Source organism: Zootoca vivipara, chromosome 14 (assembly GCF_965207765.1).
Source record: "Zootoca vivipara chromosome 14, rZooViv2.hap1.1, whole genome shotgun sequence".
In the NCBI taxonomy this organism is placed as follows: Eukaryota; Metazoa; Chordata; class Lepidosauria; order Squamata; family Lacertidae; genus Zootoca; species Zootoca vivipara.
Window position 1 is genome coordinate 13,586,238 of NC_142597.1, and position 17,423 is coordinate 13,603,660.

The following is a 17,423-nucleotide window of genomic DNA, read 5'->3' on the forward strand; positions in this document are numbered from 1 at the left end:
TCCAATGAGTTTAAATAGAAACCCTCCTCAGAGGCATTATAATTCACCTTAAACTAAATTTACACCCCCAAGGAACGTTTCAACAAAATAATGTAGTAAATTGTCCATTTACTATTTTATTAGAGTTCACTACATTTTTCCAGTCCCATTTTGAGACTTTCTTTCTTTATGCCATACAGAATGGTAACAGAAAACTTTGAAGAGTTTGTTGTTGTTTTTTGCAACCCTTAAAAATATTGATTTAACTTAGAAATTATGACCACTGATCAACGGTCATTGATCACTGACCAATGAATACATATTTTAATGTATTTCCTTGCTCCTGACTTTTCAACATTTCTATTACAGTTTAATTCTTGGAAAATATAAAGGCTAAGAAAAGTTGGGCAACTCATCATTGTAAGACTCCGTGGGTCACATAGCTAAAAAACTGTACACATTTTGCTGACATGTTGCCAACATGATTAAACATTTGTGTAAGAAATTCTAATTATGGTGTGATGCCTAGAGAGAAATACTTTTCTCCTCTGAAAAACCAAAAAGCTGTACATTTTTCGAAGCTAGATAGCGGCCACCACCCATTTATCTGAGCCACACTTCAGTTGGTAAGCCTTTTACATTTTGCCTTGAGGTCTATAAATTTTCATTCTTGAACTCAACTCATAGGTCAACTAAATTACACATCTGCAAGCTATAGAAGGAATAGGGTAGGGCAGGATTTTCAACTGTTTTAATTATTCAATTGTTTTAATGAGACACACAAAAAAGCAGCTTTGTTCTAAAACTTGGCATGCATATGGCCCTGACTATGTAATGCACACTAAACCATGTCGAACACATCTGGTTCTTAGGTATGGCCATTGACAGTCGAATGGAACTTGCACATGGAAGACAGATGCTGCCTAGAGATATAATACCATAGAACCATCTACCCTCTGACCTAGAAGCATGATTCTCTGTATATTATTCCACATTACAAAACATTCTGACTAAAGTTTGTCACAAGCATGGAGTAGAACACACAAGGTATGCCATGCCAGAAGTGCATACACAACTCAGGCAGAGTAACACATCTCAAGAAAGCAAATCAAGCACGGCAGTACAGGTAACTTGCACACATCCAGCTTTATGGGCTTGGCTAAAAAATAAATGAGTGGATGGAAATGGAGCAGGTGTCTGGGGGAAAAGGCTTTGGCAATCTTACGCACCCACTCAACCCAATGTGTTTTGACTATATGCAATTTTATGCGCTGTCCCTGGAGCATAACCGCTGCGTAAGTTGAGAGTTGCCTGTACAGAAGAAGAAACCCAAGAAGATTGTTGGTGCATTTTCAGTAAGGAAATCCTTTTAGCTTTACAGTGCCTTACTCCATTCACTAGGGTAAGCAATCAGTAGTTAGATACTGTACTTTGCATTTGAAAAGAAACCAATGTGCACAACAAGAACTAGGATTAAATCCAAATATGATCTTTCAAGTAGTCTCAAATTCAATCATATGGAGAGAAAAGTAAGATGAGCCAATGTAGAGGCCTGAAGACTTATTAATTTGGTTTGAAAGACTAAAAAATGACATTAAGGATAATTCAGATCTGATGAAGGCAGGCCTAGAGAACAAGTATAGAGATCTGACATTTCATTCCATCACAATGCTCAGATGCCTCAGCACTGTTCTTCTGGGAAATTCCATAACTTAAATGACAGGAAGAGACACACATAAGAATGTAAAAAGAGACTGTTTGATCAGGCCAGCGGCCCATCTACTTCAGCAGCCTGTTCTCACACTGACCAACCAGATGTGTATAGAAAACCCACAAGCAGGATCTGAGCACAACTCTCTCCCCTCCTGTGGTTTCCAACTTTGGAGGCAGAACATATCCATCAGGGTTATTATTATTATTGCTTACATTTATATACCACCTTTATCTTCCAAGGATCTCAAATTGGTGTACATGGTTCTCCCCCCCCCCCAAGTCATCCTCACAACAATCCTGTGAAGGTAGGTTAGGCTAAGAAATGGTGACTGTCCCAAGGTCATCCAGTGAGTTTCATGGCTGAGTGGGGATTCAAACCCTGCTCTCCCAGGTCCTGATGCAACACTCTAACCCAGGCATAGGCAAACTCCGGCCCTTCAGATGTTTTGGAACTACAATTCCCATCATCCCTAGCTAACAGGACCAGTGGTCAGGGATGGGAATTGTAGTTCCAAAACATCTGAAGGGCCGGAGTTTGCCTATGCCTGCTCTAACCATTACACCACACTGTTTAGCATCCAATTTGGCTAAAGAATGGTTGTGTTCTGCTATTAAGTATCCACCAATCATTAAGTACTTGTGCAAAGGTATCTGAACTCTAAAATAACTACGGTAATAACTTAATTTTCAACTGTACTTCCACTGACATTGACAAGAAACTATAGCAACTCTATAAAATACAGGCCAAAAGTAAGCTAGCGTATCAAGTCTTATTTTCTGTTGCAACTTGTACTATAGATACTATTTGTGATCCATAAAAGGAACATATATCTATTAAATCCACACCTGCAGCTACAATTTATAGCCACCCAGTCATTTACTACTGTCTTACATCATAGGTAATTAGAATTCACTGAATTCATGGCCACAGGGAAAATACAAGTCCCATTAATGGGAATGCAAAGCAAACATGAGTTCCACAGAATTTCAACCAGCATATGGTCGAGACGAATTAAATCTGATTCAATACGGAGTAAGAAAGGAGCAACTGTTAAGTTTTGACTTGTTATTTATTCTATACTTCACTGACATTTTCACCAAACTCAGTCTTGCTTGCATTTTGTTGACATATATACTAGATTCAAATGAATTGGTGGACCATACTTTTTAACCTCCTGTAATTCTTTCAGGTTTTGGGAAACTAAAACCCAGTGCAAATTTCCAGGTAACTCAGTAGAAGATTACATGAGGAAATCAAGCTTTAATGTTCCAAAATGTATCTCAGCAGCTTCCTCAGATCACAGAACAGAAGATTTACAACAGTATCATTTCAGTATTCCTTCAACAATTCAACAGTCTTATTAGAAAGATTTCTTGGATTGAAGGCTACAGCTATTCTAAAATTTACATGGTATCAGCATTGTTTGTACAGCCCGATATATATGATATAATGCCAAAAATAAATCCACTTTGTAGTAGGCAAGTCTTGCACCAGCAGTCAAATGCTTTATAACTTCTGTGATTACTAAAAGGGGATTTGAAGAATTAAATTAAGGATTTGTGATTATTTGCTTTTTAATAATTTCTCATATTGTAGCCTCAGATATTCAAGCAACAACTTGTTTTATTTATAACATTTTATTTAGATTGTTTTATTTAGAACACAGGCAAAAAATGAAGTCTTGCGGCATCTTTAAAATTAATTTATTATGGCACATGCTTTCAAGGACTAATGTCCACTTTATCAGATGTATGAAATATGATGCTGAATGAGTAGCTACAATATAGTACACATGACTATAGAGAAAGAGACAAAACATTAGCAGAAAATGAAATGTAAGAAACACAGATGGTGAAAAATTTATTTAACGCTTAACTGTATGTAAAAGAACTGCAATGAGCAACATTGCTTTGTGAACAGTAACATACACATCCTGGCATTGTGAGTTAATCAACACCTCTCTTTGTTCAAGAACGGTCAACTTAAGGTCAGTAACAGAGTATTCTGTGGTGGTGAAATGTTCTCCAATGGAATACGGTCATTTTAGATGTAATATTTGTGTTTTCTCTCTCTTTCTTTGCATAAAGGCTACTGACCTGTTGCCCTATATAGAATGCAGAAGGCCACTACTGGCAAATGATACTGCATATCATACTGGAAGACAAGCAGGTGAATAAACCCTTGATATTGTGGCTAACATTATTAGGTCCTTTAATACCTATTTTATTGCATCTGCATCTGGGCTTGTTGCAGTGTCTGATTCTTGCATTTGTGCCTCTGGTATGTGGACTGTTGACAAGGGCGAGCAGCTGATTCAGGTTAGGAGGACTGTCTGTGAGTCAAGACATGCCTACTGCCAAACTGCAAAATATAATTGTAACGGATGATGGGTTGGAATAGTCTTAGCTGGGAGGCATAAGGGACAAAAAAGTGGTGTTCTGACACCTTCTCCATATCTGTCCAGAACAGGACAGTGTTTCATAGAATGCTGAAAAAAAGAAGTTCCATAGGCAGGAAGAGGCTGCTGACCTCCTCTAACATTCCCTCACTTTCAATCACAGAGAGCACCATCAGGAGGCTGGCACTGGATTCCAAGACTTATTCTTCTAATAGTTCAATTTAGGACCCTAGAGGCCCACACCCAATGCATTGGCTGGTACAGAACACACAAATGTGCCCCCAGTTACTAAATAGTAGACTGAGAGAAAATTTCTACTCACTTTTCCTGATACATGGTCTCCATCATCCATGTTTATCTCCCATATCTGTCTGCCTAACTTCACCCTCCCTTATTGATATTTGTCAGCTGATTGTGTCATGCTTTCTCTTGTGCCAACATCATGCTTCCTGTATATATACTGTGAGGGGTGAGGAGAGTATGTTCACTGCCTATACTGCCAACAAAGGGCTCAGGTAGAAAGACAGGGATGACAATCACCACTTCTCTTCCCCAGTTTTGTTCCTTTACACTCAACAAACCATCAGAAACCACAGCCTGCTGCCTTCTCACTTCTAAGATCACATACATTTCCTGCCTGGTTATGACTGCCTTAGAGATGCCCAAACCTCAATGGACTCGTCATAAAATCACAACCCCATTGTTGAAGCAATGAGTTAAGTAAACCCTCAGCGCATCTCTGCCTCACATGCATCCTCAGTGCCCAGCAGCAGATTAGCTAGACTCCACCCCTGATTTTTCAGCACAGCTGTCTTCCACACACTCTTTGCTTTGTCACTTGCTACCTACCTTTCTATGGATACAAACATACAAGCAGCCCTGCTGGATCAGACCAAAGGTCCGTCTAATCCAGCATGCTGTTCTCTCAGTGGTCACTAATTTCTAAAACCTCAATGTCAGCCTTTCCCAACCTGCTGCCCACCAGATGTTGTTGGACTTAATCCCCATCAGCCTCAGCCAGCTGGAGTTGTCTAAAACACTAGGTTGGTGAAGACTCATCAAGACAGCTGTAGACAGTAGACTCATGTAAAACCATTTTCAGTAGAAACAGAGAACGTTACCTGCTATTTACTGCTATGTTTTGCTGAAGTTCTTGAACATAATGAACCATCGAAAACTGGCATCATAAAGCAAATGCTACATCAGTTACCACACAAAATATAGATCAGAATACTCACTTATGACACATTTCTAAGGCAGACATCAGTACTACATAAAATGCCCCAGGCTACTTTAAGATAGTTTAAAGGTAAAGGTAAAGGGACCCCTGACCATTAGGTCCAGTCGTGACCGACTCTGGGGTTGCGCGCTCATCTCACATTATTGGCCGAGGGAGCCGGCGTATAGCTTCCAGGTCATGTGGCCAGCATGACAAAGCCACTTCTGGCAAACCAGAGCAGCACATGGAAACGCCGTTTACCTTCCCGCTGTAGTGGTTCCTATTTATCTACTTGCATTTTGACGTGCTTTCGAACTGCTAGGTTGGCAGGAGCTGGGACCAAGCAACGGGAGCTCACCCCGTCACAGGGATTCGAACCGCTGACCTTCTGATCAGCAAGCCCTAGGCTCAGTGGTTTAACCACAGCGCCACCTGGGTCCCTTTAAGATAGTTTACTTTACATTAAAAGAACAGACTTGGCTGCAATGCTAAGATAGCATTACATTTTAAAAACTGTGCCCTTTCTTCAAGTCACTATCCAAACTTGTTTCTGTAGTTTTCAATACATAGTTTTATTATGGACTGACTGCCCACCTAGTTTTATTCTTCTAATGTACAGAATAAAGTGCATATTTTTTTGTACTTTGATAACATGAGTTTGACCAAACTGCGGGAGGCAGTGGAAGAGAGGAGTGCCTGGTGTGCTATGGTCCATGGGGTCACGAAGAGTCGGACATGACTAAACGACTAAACAACAACAACAACATATGCATGTGTGAGCAATTTGTGCTTTGGTGAACCCATTCCAAAAGAGAAAGCTGAAATCAAGAATCTTGAATTTACATTCTAACAGACAGTAGCGCTAGTATGACTCCCAAATTACTGTTTTCTTTGTTTCCCTAAAGTTATAGCTGTTGTACTATCAAACATGAAAAGTGTTTACTACTCTAAAGTTTCCTGAACAGGTACTATTCTGTATTTACAAATAGTGCTGCCTTTGCAGCTGACCAGCAGAGGGAGTAAGTCACAGCCAATGTTCTGCATAGCTGAACAGAATTTTGTAAACATCACAAACTAGATAATTGTACTAAACAGAAATAGAGAAGATCAATGTTTGCAGAACATGAGCAGAGATAGCCAACTTCTCAGAATAAAAATTGTGTTGGAAATAAAATCTTACTTTCAAATGTTAGGACTACAGGAGAGATTCAGTTGTAATCCTAAAATATTAGCTCTTGTGTCAATCAATATAATACCATTTTATCATTTTCCAACTGTTTTGTGCTTTTACCAGGCTGACATTTAAGCTTTTTATTATACTTGTTAGCCCACATCATAGCTAATTATGCTTAAATGAAACTTACAAAAAATAATATTCCAATCTTACTTCAGAAGTATATTTCATGCAATAGATTGAATTAAATCTAGGGAACTCCTTACATTTTTCTTCCCCCTTCATGTGCTCTATTTTAAAATATCCAAATGATAAACTAGAAATGCTACTGGAAATGTTTGCCAGGGCAACTACTAAAATTGGATTCCAAACTCAGACAGTACCAGAGACAATCTTAACCAATACACAACCCCATTGATGTTCAGTGCTTTTTTCTGGGGGGGGGACACATGCCCCTTAACATTTTGCAAATCTTTGTAGTTTTGTCCATTTACTGTATTTATTTTTCCCAATTTGAACTATAAAATGGTGAGTCAAAATGAGAGTACCCCTAAACTTTTTTTAGAAAAAAAGCACTGCTGGTGCTGTAAGTCAAATCATTACAATTTCCACATTTAATGTACATATACAAAGAACAACAGAAAATCTAAACCCTGAAATTAGCACACCCTCCAAGAATCATGTAAAAGAATAAGCTTTGCTTCCTAAACCTTTTCAATTAAAAAATGTTTAAAAATAGGAGCAGGTAGAGGGGAGTATGAATTTAGAGAAGGGACTGTCATCCTTAAAAGTAAGCCACATTACACAAGACTACCTGCAGTCTTTGTGATTACAGGATGTTCAGGCAAGGTGCAATATTCAGTTGCTAAGTATCTTAGTTGTTTTAATGAAGTATGTCTAAAAAATAGACAGGAATCCCATGTACAAATTGTAAATGGAAACAATGGACCACATAAGAAATATACCATTCAATATAGAAATATGATAATCACCAAATCATCAAACATGTATAGTGCAATCCATATATTGCATACAAATCATATACCACTTGTATATGTTATCAAAAATTTAAAATAAAAAGATAATGAACACAAACTTGTAACTACTGAGAAATGCTTCAGATTACCAGTATGTTTCCTGTGGGGAAAGATGAAAAGTATACAAATAAAAGGTTAATTACCAAGGATCTGTTACTTATTCAGAACTTTAAAAAAAATCAGTGTTATCAAAATAGTACTCTAGAGGCTTCTCTCAGCAAAAACCTGTGCTTTAAACAGCTAGCTACAGTACCACAAATATGATTAACAATAATTTAAAAACCAAAATTATATTAACTGGCAAATAAAAAGTACACACCATTGCCTGTTATATTCCATCTTATAAAAAAGACTCACCGACTCCACAAGTCTAAGTGCTTGCACTGATAATGGTTTGCTTCTTCAGACTGAGAAATAAGTGATGGTTTCAATAATAAGGGTGGTTGAACTAATTTCAGTGCCTTAAGTAAAGTACAGTTCTCTTTAAACATCAGTGTCTGACTATTCGTATTCTTTGGGGTTGGGCTTTTCTCTCACTAGATAAGCTGTTAAGTCATGCCTTGATTTTAGATCTGCCAACATACAGATTCTTCTGGTGTAGCCTCCCCCACTCATCATCAAGAGTGATATACTTCTTCTATTTTCCCCACCCCCACCCGTATTACAAAAAAAGGCACTGCAGGGCAGAAATTCCTCAGGTGCTTGCTAATGGAATTCCCAGGGTCTACGAGCCGCTTCGGGGATCAAGAGATCTCATAGCCCCTGCTGGGGTAAGAAGCAGCGAGTCTGTTCCATTTAATCAAATACAGAATGAATTTTCAGCCCTATTCACTAGGTTGTCTCCAGGGCTCCAAAAAAGCACTAGGGAGCAAGAATCACACTAATGTGGCTCTTTCAGGCAGATATAATTAGTTTGATTTTAAAGAGTCACATTAATATCACCTCAGTACTATTACCCAGATTGTGCGTGACAGTGATACTGTACACCGCAAGGCTGAAAAGGGGAACTAAGGAAATATAAAAAGAATCATACAAAATGCCACATATTCTACAAAGGGATGTTTCCTATTATTGCATGCTGCATGGTTTCATTTTAACAGCAAGACAGTCATGCTTAACTCTTTGAACATGAAAACAATCTAACAGTGATTAAATTTTCCTTTAGATTTTTAACCTTAAAAATGAAATCCCTTTGTACGTGACACTGATGTTGCTGAATACTATGGATTTTGAAAATCATGAGATATAATGAATGCCAAATGACCGTGGGAGATAACTTTTATGGCTAAAAGTTAAGGGATATTTCAAAATTAGATAACATTAACATTTAAAATAATATTGCCCTAAATCCTCCTTTAAATGCGCTGCAGACAGACTACAACCATTATTACTTGTGAAAGGAAACTGTCAGATAATAGGTCATAATGAACTAGATGCAACCCCTAGTTTATGTAAATGCTATAACTAAAAAGAAACACTCCCCCCGCAAAAAATGTAAAAATACATCAAAATAGGTCTGCATATTTTTTATCCATCATGGAAAAATATCAGATTATAGGCCTCCTAAATTGAGTTCAGTACCAAGTCCTCTCTCACTTTGACAGTAAAAGCAGCACAACAGTTCTTGCTCTGGTACATAGAAAACTCATTCTGTACTGTTTTGCTGACCTCGCTGTCTAAACAATCAATTTAATTCATTTGAAAGTCAAACCACCTGCAAGACTGGTCAAGGATTATGAAACCTACAAACCAAAGCAACATGATCCAACTCTTTACTGTGTCCTTTTTGAGAAAACTAGATGACACATTTTCACAGGAAAAAATATATTTGAATAAAAAGTTTTAAAATAAGGCAAACCCTCTGTTAAGAGTGATACTGGGTTAAAATCACAATTGATCTCCTTTTGACACAAACACAAGTGTTTTGACACAGAATCATAAATACTATGCTTAGAAATCAATAGAGATAGCCTCCATGAACAGCAGATTGAGGCATCAATCTCCTGCAAGTTTGGTTAATTAAGATGCTGAAAGAACTTAATGCTAAGAATTCTCTTATGTAAACCCACAAGTCACAGTGAATTATGTTCCTGATTAAGTAAGCAAACTGTTCCTCTGAAATTAGGTACAGTACAGAGAAACAAACTTTTCTTATTTTATAATATCTTTCTTCCACTCAACTCATTTGGACACTATGCAATTCTAACATGTGCATAACAGATAGAGGGAATGCAGGCTGCTCCTGGTAAGAATGCTTTCTAGTTGAGCAGCAGTTAACAACAGTTACTTTAAACTTTCCAGACAAAATGTGATGTTTCATCTCAACCCTAATGAGAAGAACTCCCAAATGTAGCTGCTATAAATACCCTTTAAGAAAAACAAGATGCAGCTTACAATTTCATGTTCATAAAGAGATGTGCCAGAACTTAAAACAGTTTGAAGTTGACAACCAAGCTTCTCAATCACATTTCCCATTGAAGTGCCAGGAACTGCTTTTGGCTCTATCAAAAGGAAGCTTCTGATCAAGACAGCATCAGAAGACTTCAGACATGCTTAGGATCAAATTATCTGCTTCTATGGGATTTGGTCATGGAAATAGAGCATTCATGCCTTCACCAGAAGGAACAGAATACCTTCCCATTCACACAGGTAATCACAGGTATTCTTCCTTCCATGTGTACACACTAGAGCTTTTGAAACTGCATCATAAATGACAGGAACACAATCAGGTAAAGTTATCCGTGACTGCAAAGTCAGGTAACAAAAAGTAGGCAGAAGCATTTTGTGACATTAAAGGAAGTCCAGGATATGGGGGCAGAAGACATAAAAAGTGATGTCTTGTACTGGGCTAACTTATTTTAAAGTAATCAAGTGCAAGAGGGTATATTCATACCAATCAAAATATTTTGTCCATTGTCTGGTAAAAATGAAAGTTAAGAAATTGTTAAGCAGTCATCTGCCTCCCTCCTCCCCCCTAAAAAAACCTTTCACATTTATAAATGGAACCAGGAGGCGTTGGTTGTTCCAGAACCCCAGTGTTAGTTTGCAAATGCACTCTGCAAAAAAGTATAGTTTGAGTAAGAGGTGTCTATCCCTTTGTATATAGGGGGAAAGCTTGGATGCACTCAACAACAAACAGATCTTTTCTTCAAGTGCCAACCTTAGAGAATGGATACCCATGATATCAAAAATGACACCCAGAATTAAAGACTAAAGTCATAATGCTTCTTTCTTTTCAGAGTTCTAGGATTTAAAAAGATACTTCCACCCCAATTACTTTCTCCTGGACAGATGCATGTGGAAATGAGAAACTATTTCAGATTAAACAAACTTTATTTCCTCAAATTCCAGAGTAGACATGGTAGCTTATTAAAGCAAACACATATACACAGAAGTAAGTCTTGGGGCACTTTTAGTTGCATTTTTTCAAAAAAGAGACTTAAAGTAACTTGTAAGGTGAAACATGCATTAAAACCAAATATAAACACCAGAATACAATAGAAACCTGAGCCTCACTTCTATAACATATTTGAAAGTAATATACTTATTGTGGTGTGGCGTAAGTTTACATGGGCTACAGAATACCACTTTCATGAACTGTGATCCAACTTGGATGTAGCTGGCTGGATCATGCTACATGTCTTTAAATAAAGCAAATTGGATCTGCAGGACAACTTAAAGAGGGTTTATTATGGCAGCAGCTTTCGTGAAGCCAACATCCAGGTGCCATAAACATTGCTTATGAGCCCGCCTCAGCGCAAAACCTAACTGCTTCTTGCCTTGATTGAGTGGGCTGCTTGCTGCACGTAGCCCACATCAGCTGAATCGCACAATAAATCAGCGAACCTTTAAAGGTGTCACACATGTGCGCACGTGTTTATTTGTTTCGCACATTGATGAGCCGTGGTGGTTGTTTTTTTACAGGGTGTGTGGGTGTTGTGCATTGGGGAGGGGGTGTCCCCGCCAAAATCAGCCTGCAGTTAACACCCGGCTCTTGCTTCGGATCCGATTCGTTTACACACAAACGCGCCCAACTTCCCGGTTCAGAGTACAGTGTGCGACGACCCGAGGTTTTTTTTCTACACGTAGCCATAAAAACGAACCGATTGTAAACATCGAGCCTCACCATTTAACTGAAGAGCAACACCTCCTCCTCTCTGAGGGCCCTCAGCAGCTGCAGCAGCGTCCCCCGCCCTACACTTTGCCCTCCTGAGGTGACCTGTAACTCCTAGCGCGCATACACACATACGCGCGCACAACCAGGGCTGGCCGGGCTCAAGGCATTCGGCCCGAAGCCCCGGCACTTATTTGGCCTCTCTTCATCCCCTCACCGGCTTTTAACACACCCACCAAAAGCCAACCCGCCCCCCCACCCGCCCGCCAGCGCCGCGGCTCCCCTCCTTCTCACCTCTCCTCAGCTGCAGCAGCGGCGCTGCCTGCGCCCATAGAGCCCTCGCTCCCACTCGGCAGCCGCCCCCCAGTACATTCCAGAGAGAGCAGGCGAGGCGGACGGGACCCTCCATCCAACACCGACCGACCAACCGGCCAGAGCAGACCGTCCCGTCCTGCGCCGCCGCCAACGAACAACACACGACTCTCAAGCACTGACGGACTGATTGACTGAATTGAGAGAGGGAGGGAGGGAATGCGCGCGCGCCCGCCCGAGCCAGCAAGAGACAGGCGCGCGCGCGGCTCCGCTCGCGAGGGTAGGCACATTTAAGCCCCGCCCCATGGCCCGCTCGCGCCCGGGCGCAGCCTCTCACAGACGGAGAGGGAAGGGGAGGCGCACGCTTGAGGCTCCGCCTTCCTCCTCCTCACGAGTCAAAACGGCTGGGCTCGCGCCTCAAGCTCCGCCCACCGCGTTCGCTCAGCCAAACGGCGGTTTCCTTTGCCTTGGCGCGCTCCTCCCTCCTCCCACTCTTGCCACCACAACACTCTTGGAATGTACCAATGGCGTAAACAAATGGAAGGTGGGGGGGGTGCGTAAAAGAGCGAAATCTCAATCTTGGCCGAGCCGCGTCTGTGGCTTAAGCGGAGATGTGAGGGCGGCGACTTTGTTGAGGAAACGGCTGGCTTCGAAGGAGGCCGCCGCCGCCGCCGCTTGGAAGTCAGAGGAAGGAACAGCGAAGGTGTTTCTCCCCGCCCCCCGTACGAACATGGGCGTTGCCATCCAGAAAAGGAGGCGGGGCTGCAGGCATGCGTAACTCTGTTTGACCTCCAGTTTTCTCAATGAGATCCAGCAACGTGTGAAGTTCCTGTATGGTTTGCTGTCGGCTTTATGGCTGCGCACATTATTGAGATGAACGCTGCGGTCCTAGGGTCAGAAATAAGCCCTCCTATTTAGTTTAGTGGAACATGCTCCTAGGTAAGCAGGTGTGGGATTACAGTGTTGCTGCTTTTAAAAAACCATAAAAAAATTTATGTGCATTATTTGTTAGTGGGTAGACATAGCAGACGACACAGCGATTTCTTCAAGCAGCTCTTTATTAGTAAGCTGGAACAGAACTACTGTAACTGAGCAGCTCAGCTGGCCTGCTTTTATAGGCAGCCGGCTGACAACATTGTAACAACTACAGCCCAGGGTTTCCTGCCTAAATTAACTGATGTGGACCTGGGCTGTGTCGTCTGCTACGGTATGTCTACCCACTATTTAACAAATAACGCACATAATTTTTTTTAATGGTTTTTTATAAAGCAGCAACACTGCAACCCCACACCTGCTTATCTAGGAACATGTCCCACTAAACTAAATGGGGCTTATTTCTGACACTCGGAGCATTAATTATTTATTCATAGAGGCAGTGCTTTTTTCCTGGGGGGGGGGGGCGCAGGGGGCTACATACCCCTAAACATTTTGTGAATATTTGCACTTTTGCCCATTTACTGTATTTATTTTTCCCGATTTGAACTATAAAATTGTGGGTTTTTTGAGTCAAAATGAGAGGACCCCTAAAGATTTTTTAAGGAAAATAGCACTGCATAGAGGCATATGATAGCAGTTTAAAGTGGCCAGAGCACCACAGGGCAATACATATGTGAGAGGCAGTGCTCTGCAGTGGTTAGAGTGCCGGACTAGGGCCTGGGAGACTAGAGTTCAAATCCTCCCACTCAGCCATGAAGCTCACTGAATATCCTTGGATCAGTCACTCGGAGGGAGCCCTCTGCCCCTGCCCCTGGAGAGTCTGGGAATTATGCAGCATGGAAGAAAGGAAAGATATAAAGGTACCGTAGCAATTAAACAAAAATAAACAAAGGGCAACTTGCTGCTGGGGCTGCTTGATAGCCTGTAGGTGTAGACAGGTGAGCTAGTAAATTATCTGAAAGTCTTCTGCAAGGCTGAGTTAATATATTTACCAGCAGCAGCACGGAATGCTATATATCAGGTTCAGTTTTATGCCTGATGTCCCCAGAGGCCACAGTGATGATATGCACAACAAATTCTGAAATTAAAAATGGCCATGTGTCATAAATAAATAAAGCTACTCATTTGCTAACTAGAACTTCTCTCCTTGGGGAAGCTGAAAACCTTGAAAGGAGTGCCACGGGGTTGATTTTTTTTTGCACTGGCACAAAGCCAGTGTAATTCTAATGCCATAAATAAAATTCTACACTTGAGATGCACAGTACAGTCTCCTGCTCTCATTTGCTATTGTGATTCCTTTCACACTTACCCATTCATAATGAAAGGAAAAAGTTGAAATGTGCATTCATGAAATTCAACGCAGTATCTTATCTTTGCTCAAGAATGCATCTGCCCCTATCCTGTACGTATTACCACCCCATGAGTGATGATCTTACTTTCTAATAGCTGTAGCATTTGAGTAGCTCTCGCAATAACTCTTGTTCTGATCAAGTTTACCTTTGGTCACTCATGCAAACATACAGTCCTGAACATGCCTTATGTCTCCGATACACGTTTATTTAGAATTAAGACCATTGTGTCCAATGGGGCTTGTTCCCTAATAAGTTTGTTTAGCCTCTCCAACTCTCTCTCTCCTTTAACATATAGAGACATGGGGAAGAGCAGTCATAAAATATTTCTAAATCTTCAATGACAATACACCATGGGCAATTCAGCTAGCTGCAGCTGGGGTGCTCATTTATATACCACCCAAAAAGAGTGGAAATGTATCACCTCAAAAGAGCACAAATTTGCAAAGAACTTCCATATCTAATTTATATGTAATAATGTAAAATTAGGAAGAATTGCTATCATTTAACTAAAATACACTCACATTAGTGGTAGTTACAGGTAGGTAGCCGTGTTGGTCTGAGTCGAAGCAAAATAAAAAAATTCCTTCAGTAGCACCTTAAAGACCAACTAAGTTTTTATTTTGGTATGAGCTTTCGTGTGCATGCACACTTCGTCAGATACACTGAAACAGAATCCACCAGACCCTTATGTATATTCAGAGGGTGGGGGGTGGGGTGATGGGAATGGGTGATGGGCTGATGGGAGTGAAACAGGCCAAACCCTATTCCAAATGATAAATGGACATAAATCTGATATCAGGAACCACAAGACAGAGAAACCAGTAGGAGAACACTTCAATCTCCCAGGACATTCTATACAAGATCTCAAAGCAGCTGTTTTATTACAGAAAAATTTCAGGAACAGACTGGAAAAAGAAGTTTCTGAATTGGAACTCATTACCAAGCTTAAAACCATGGAGCCACCTGGGATGAATAAAGACATTGGATTCTTATCTCATTATGCATGATCAAGCTTTCTTTAGCACCTCAGCCCTTGCTCCCCCCCCCCAGGACCAATTGCAGTCATCAACAGTCGTTAACAGCCATCTACAGGTTTACCACTCCCATCAGCCCATCACCCATTCCCATCACCCCCACCCCCCACCCTCTGAACATACATAAGGGTCTGGTGGATTCTGTTTCAGTGTATCTGACGAAGTGTGCATGCACACGAAAGCTCATACCAAAATAAAAACTTAGTTGGTCTTTAAGGTGCTACTGAAGGAATTTTTTTATTTCACATTAGTGGGACAACTATGGCCAGGTATCTGCTTTTTCTTATGTGCAGGTGTTCACTGTTGATGTCTAACTCCATGGCACCTGCTTTCCATTCTTGGGGTTCTTTCTCTTTAAACAAAACTTGGATGCTTCCAATAGAGGAGTGTCAGCCCAATAGAGGACTGCCCATTGTAAAATAGGGCACACAACCACCCTAGTGACAGCATATGTCATCTGGCTGCTGTTAGAATCCACTTGAACATTCTGGGGTTGTTTAACAACGAAACAAAAAACACAAAAAAATGATGGAAGCTTGTATTTTTCCTGTCTAAAAGAAGACAGATTGTGGCTGCTGCATGTTTGGCTGACTTTTAGGCGTTCTAAAAATAAGCATTTTTGGAAGGATCAACGTCACTAGACAAAACAAGATTCTTTGTTGCAGGGCATATATATTGACATTAAAAGTGAAGCGAAAACAAAGGGTTTAAATTAAGCAAAACATTTTCAAAACCCCACCTCCACCTAGTTTTAAAATAAATATAATGGCGTCGGGGGAAAGGGGATCTCAGGAAATGGCTGGCTCTCATCCAGGTAAGTGCTTATAAATGGTAATACTATTAGCAAAAAAACATTTCTTTCAAGGAGTGAAAATAAAAGGTGGTTGCTTCCATAAGAATTCAGGGATAAACTGTATACCAACAGTGAACTCCTAACCAATAAGATATGCACTAGGATGCTAGGGAAGAGACTGGCCATCATTGCCCTGCCCAACTTCTTTTTGCTGCTGCCAGCCTCCTCTGGAGTAAGGATTTGGGAGCCAGCTGTATGTGTCATCTCGCCTGGTGAGAGGACGCCTCCCCTTTGAGCTGTAAGCCAAGCTGCTTGGAGTCCAGGAAAACTAGCACCAGAAACTTGATTGTTTTGCTTTGTATTTATGTACTTAAACCTATATTGTGGTGTGTGTGTTTTGGTAATATTGAATTTATTCTGTGTTTGTTAAATTGTCATTTTTGAAATTTACTGACATGCTCTATATTTTGTATATTTGCATTATGATTTTTGGATGTTTGCTGTAAGACACTTTGGGTGCCGCTCATTGTGGAAGAGTGGCATATAAATACATTTAACCAACCAGGTCTACTGAGAAATAAGTCCTGTTGAAGTCAGTGGGGCTTGCTCCTTGGTAAGAGGGTTAGGACTGCAGCCTAAATTCTTACACAGATCAGGGGAAGCAATAGTGCCACTCTATTCTGCCTTGGTCAGACCACACCTGGAATGCTGTGTCCAGTTCTGGGTACCACAATTTAAGAAAGATATTGACAAGCTGGAAGATGTGCAGAGGGGGGCAACCGAGATGATTAAGGGTCTGAAACTCTGATGGAGTTTGGTGTGTTTGGCCTGGAAAAGGGGAGACTGAAATGAGATATGATAGCTATCTCAAGGGCTGTCACTTGGAAGACAGATCAAGCTTGTTTTCTCCTGCTCTGGAGGGTAGGACTCGAACCAATGGCTTCAAGTTTCAAGAAAAGAGATTAAACACCAGGAACTATTTTTTGACAGGAAGAGCTGTTTGACAGTGGAATGGACTCCCTCAGATAGTTGTGGACTCTCCTTCCTAAGCAGAGGTTGGATGGCCACCTGTCATGAAGGCTTTAGTTGAGATTCCTGCATTGCAGAGGGTTGGACTAGATGATCCTCGGGGTCCCTTCCAACTCTACAATTCTATGATTCTACGATGCCTGGGGTGGAGTACCACTTTTGAATATGCCCACCAACACCAAATGAATAAAGGCAGACTCCCCATAAATAAATAAAAAGGCACATTAGCAAAAGAAAAAAAGATTCTAATTTGGCCATTTTGCCCTTTGTACTGGTTGTCTATTTGCCGGGAGTTCATAAACAGAGTATTCCCATATGTGATCTCCCCGCAT

At 40.8% G+C, this 17,423-nt stretch overlaps 1 protein-coding gene across 4 annotated transcripts in view; it reads right to left on the bottom strand.

Moving 5' to 3' along the window:
• CDON (cell adhesion associated, oncogene regulated) overlaps positions 1–17,423 on the bottom strand; it is a 120,556-nt gene that overhangs the window by 52,324 nt on the left and 50,809 nt on the right. Inside the window, exon 1 of one of the 4 annotated variants that reach the window (XM_035140257.3) lies at positions 11,930–12,199. The exons of 1 other annotated variant lie outside the window; for it this stretch is intronic. The gene's annotated coding sequence lies outside the window, so the exon portion shown is untranslated. Of the gene's footprint in view, positions 1–7,878; positions 8,025–11,647; positions 11,669–11,929; positions 12,200–17,423 lie in introns of those variants that run through there. 2 more of the 4 variants (XM_060268306.2, XM_035140256.3) reach the window with 2 other exon arrangements.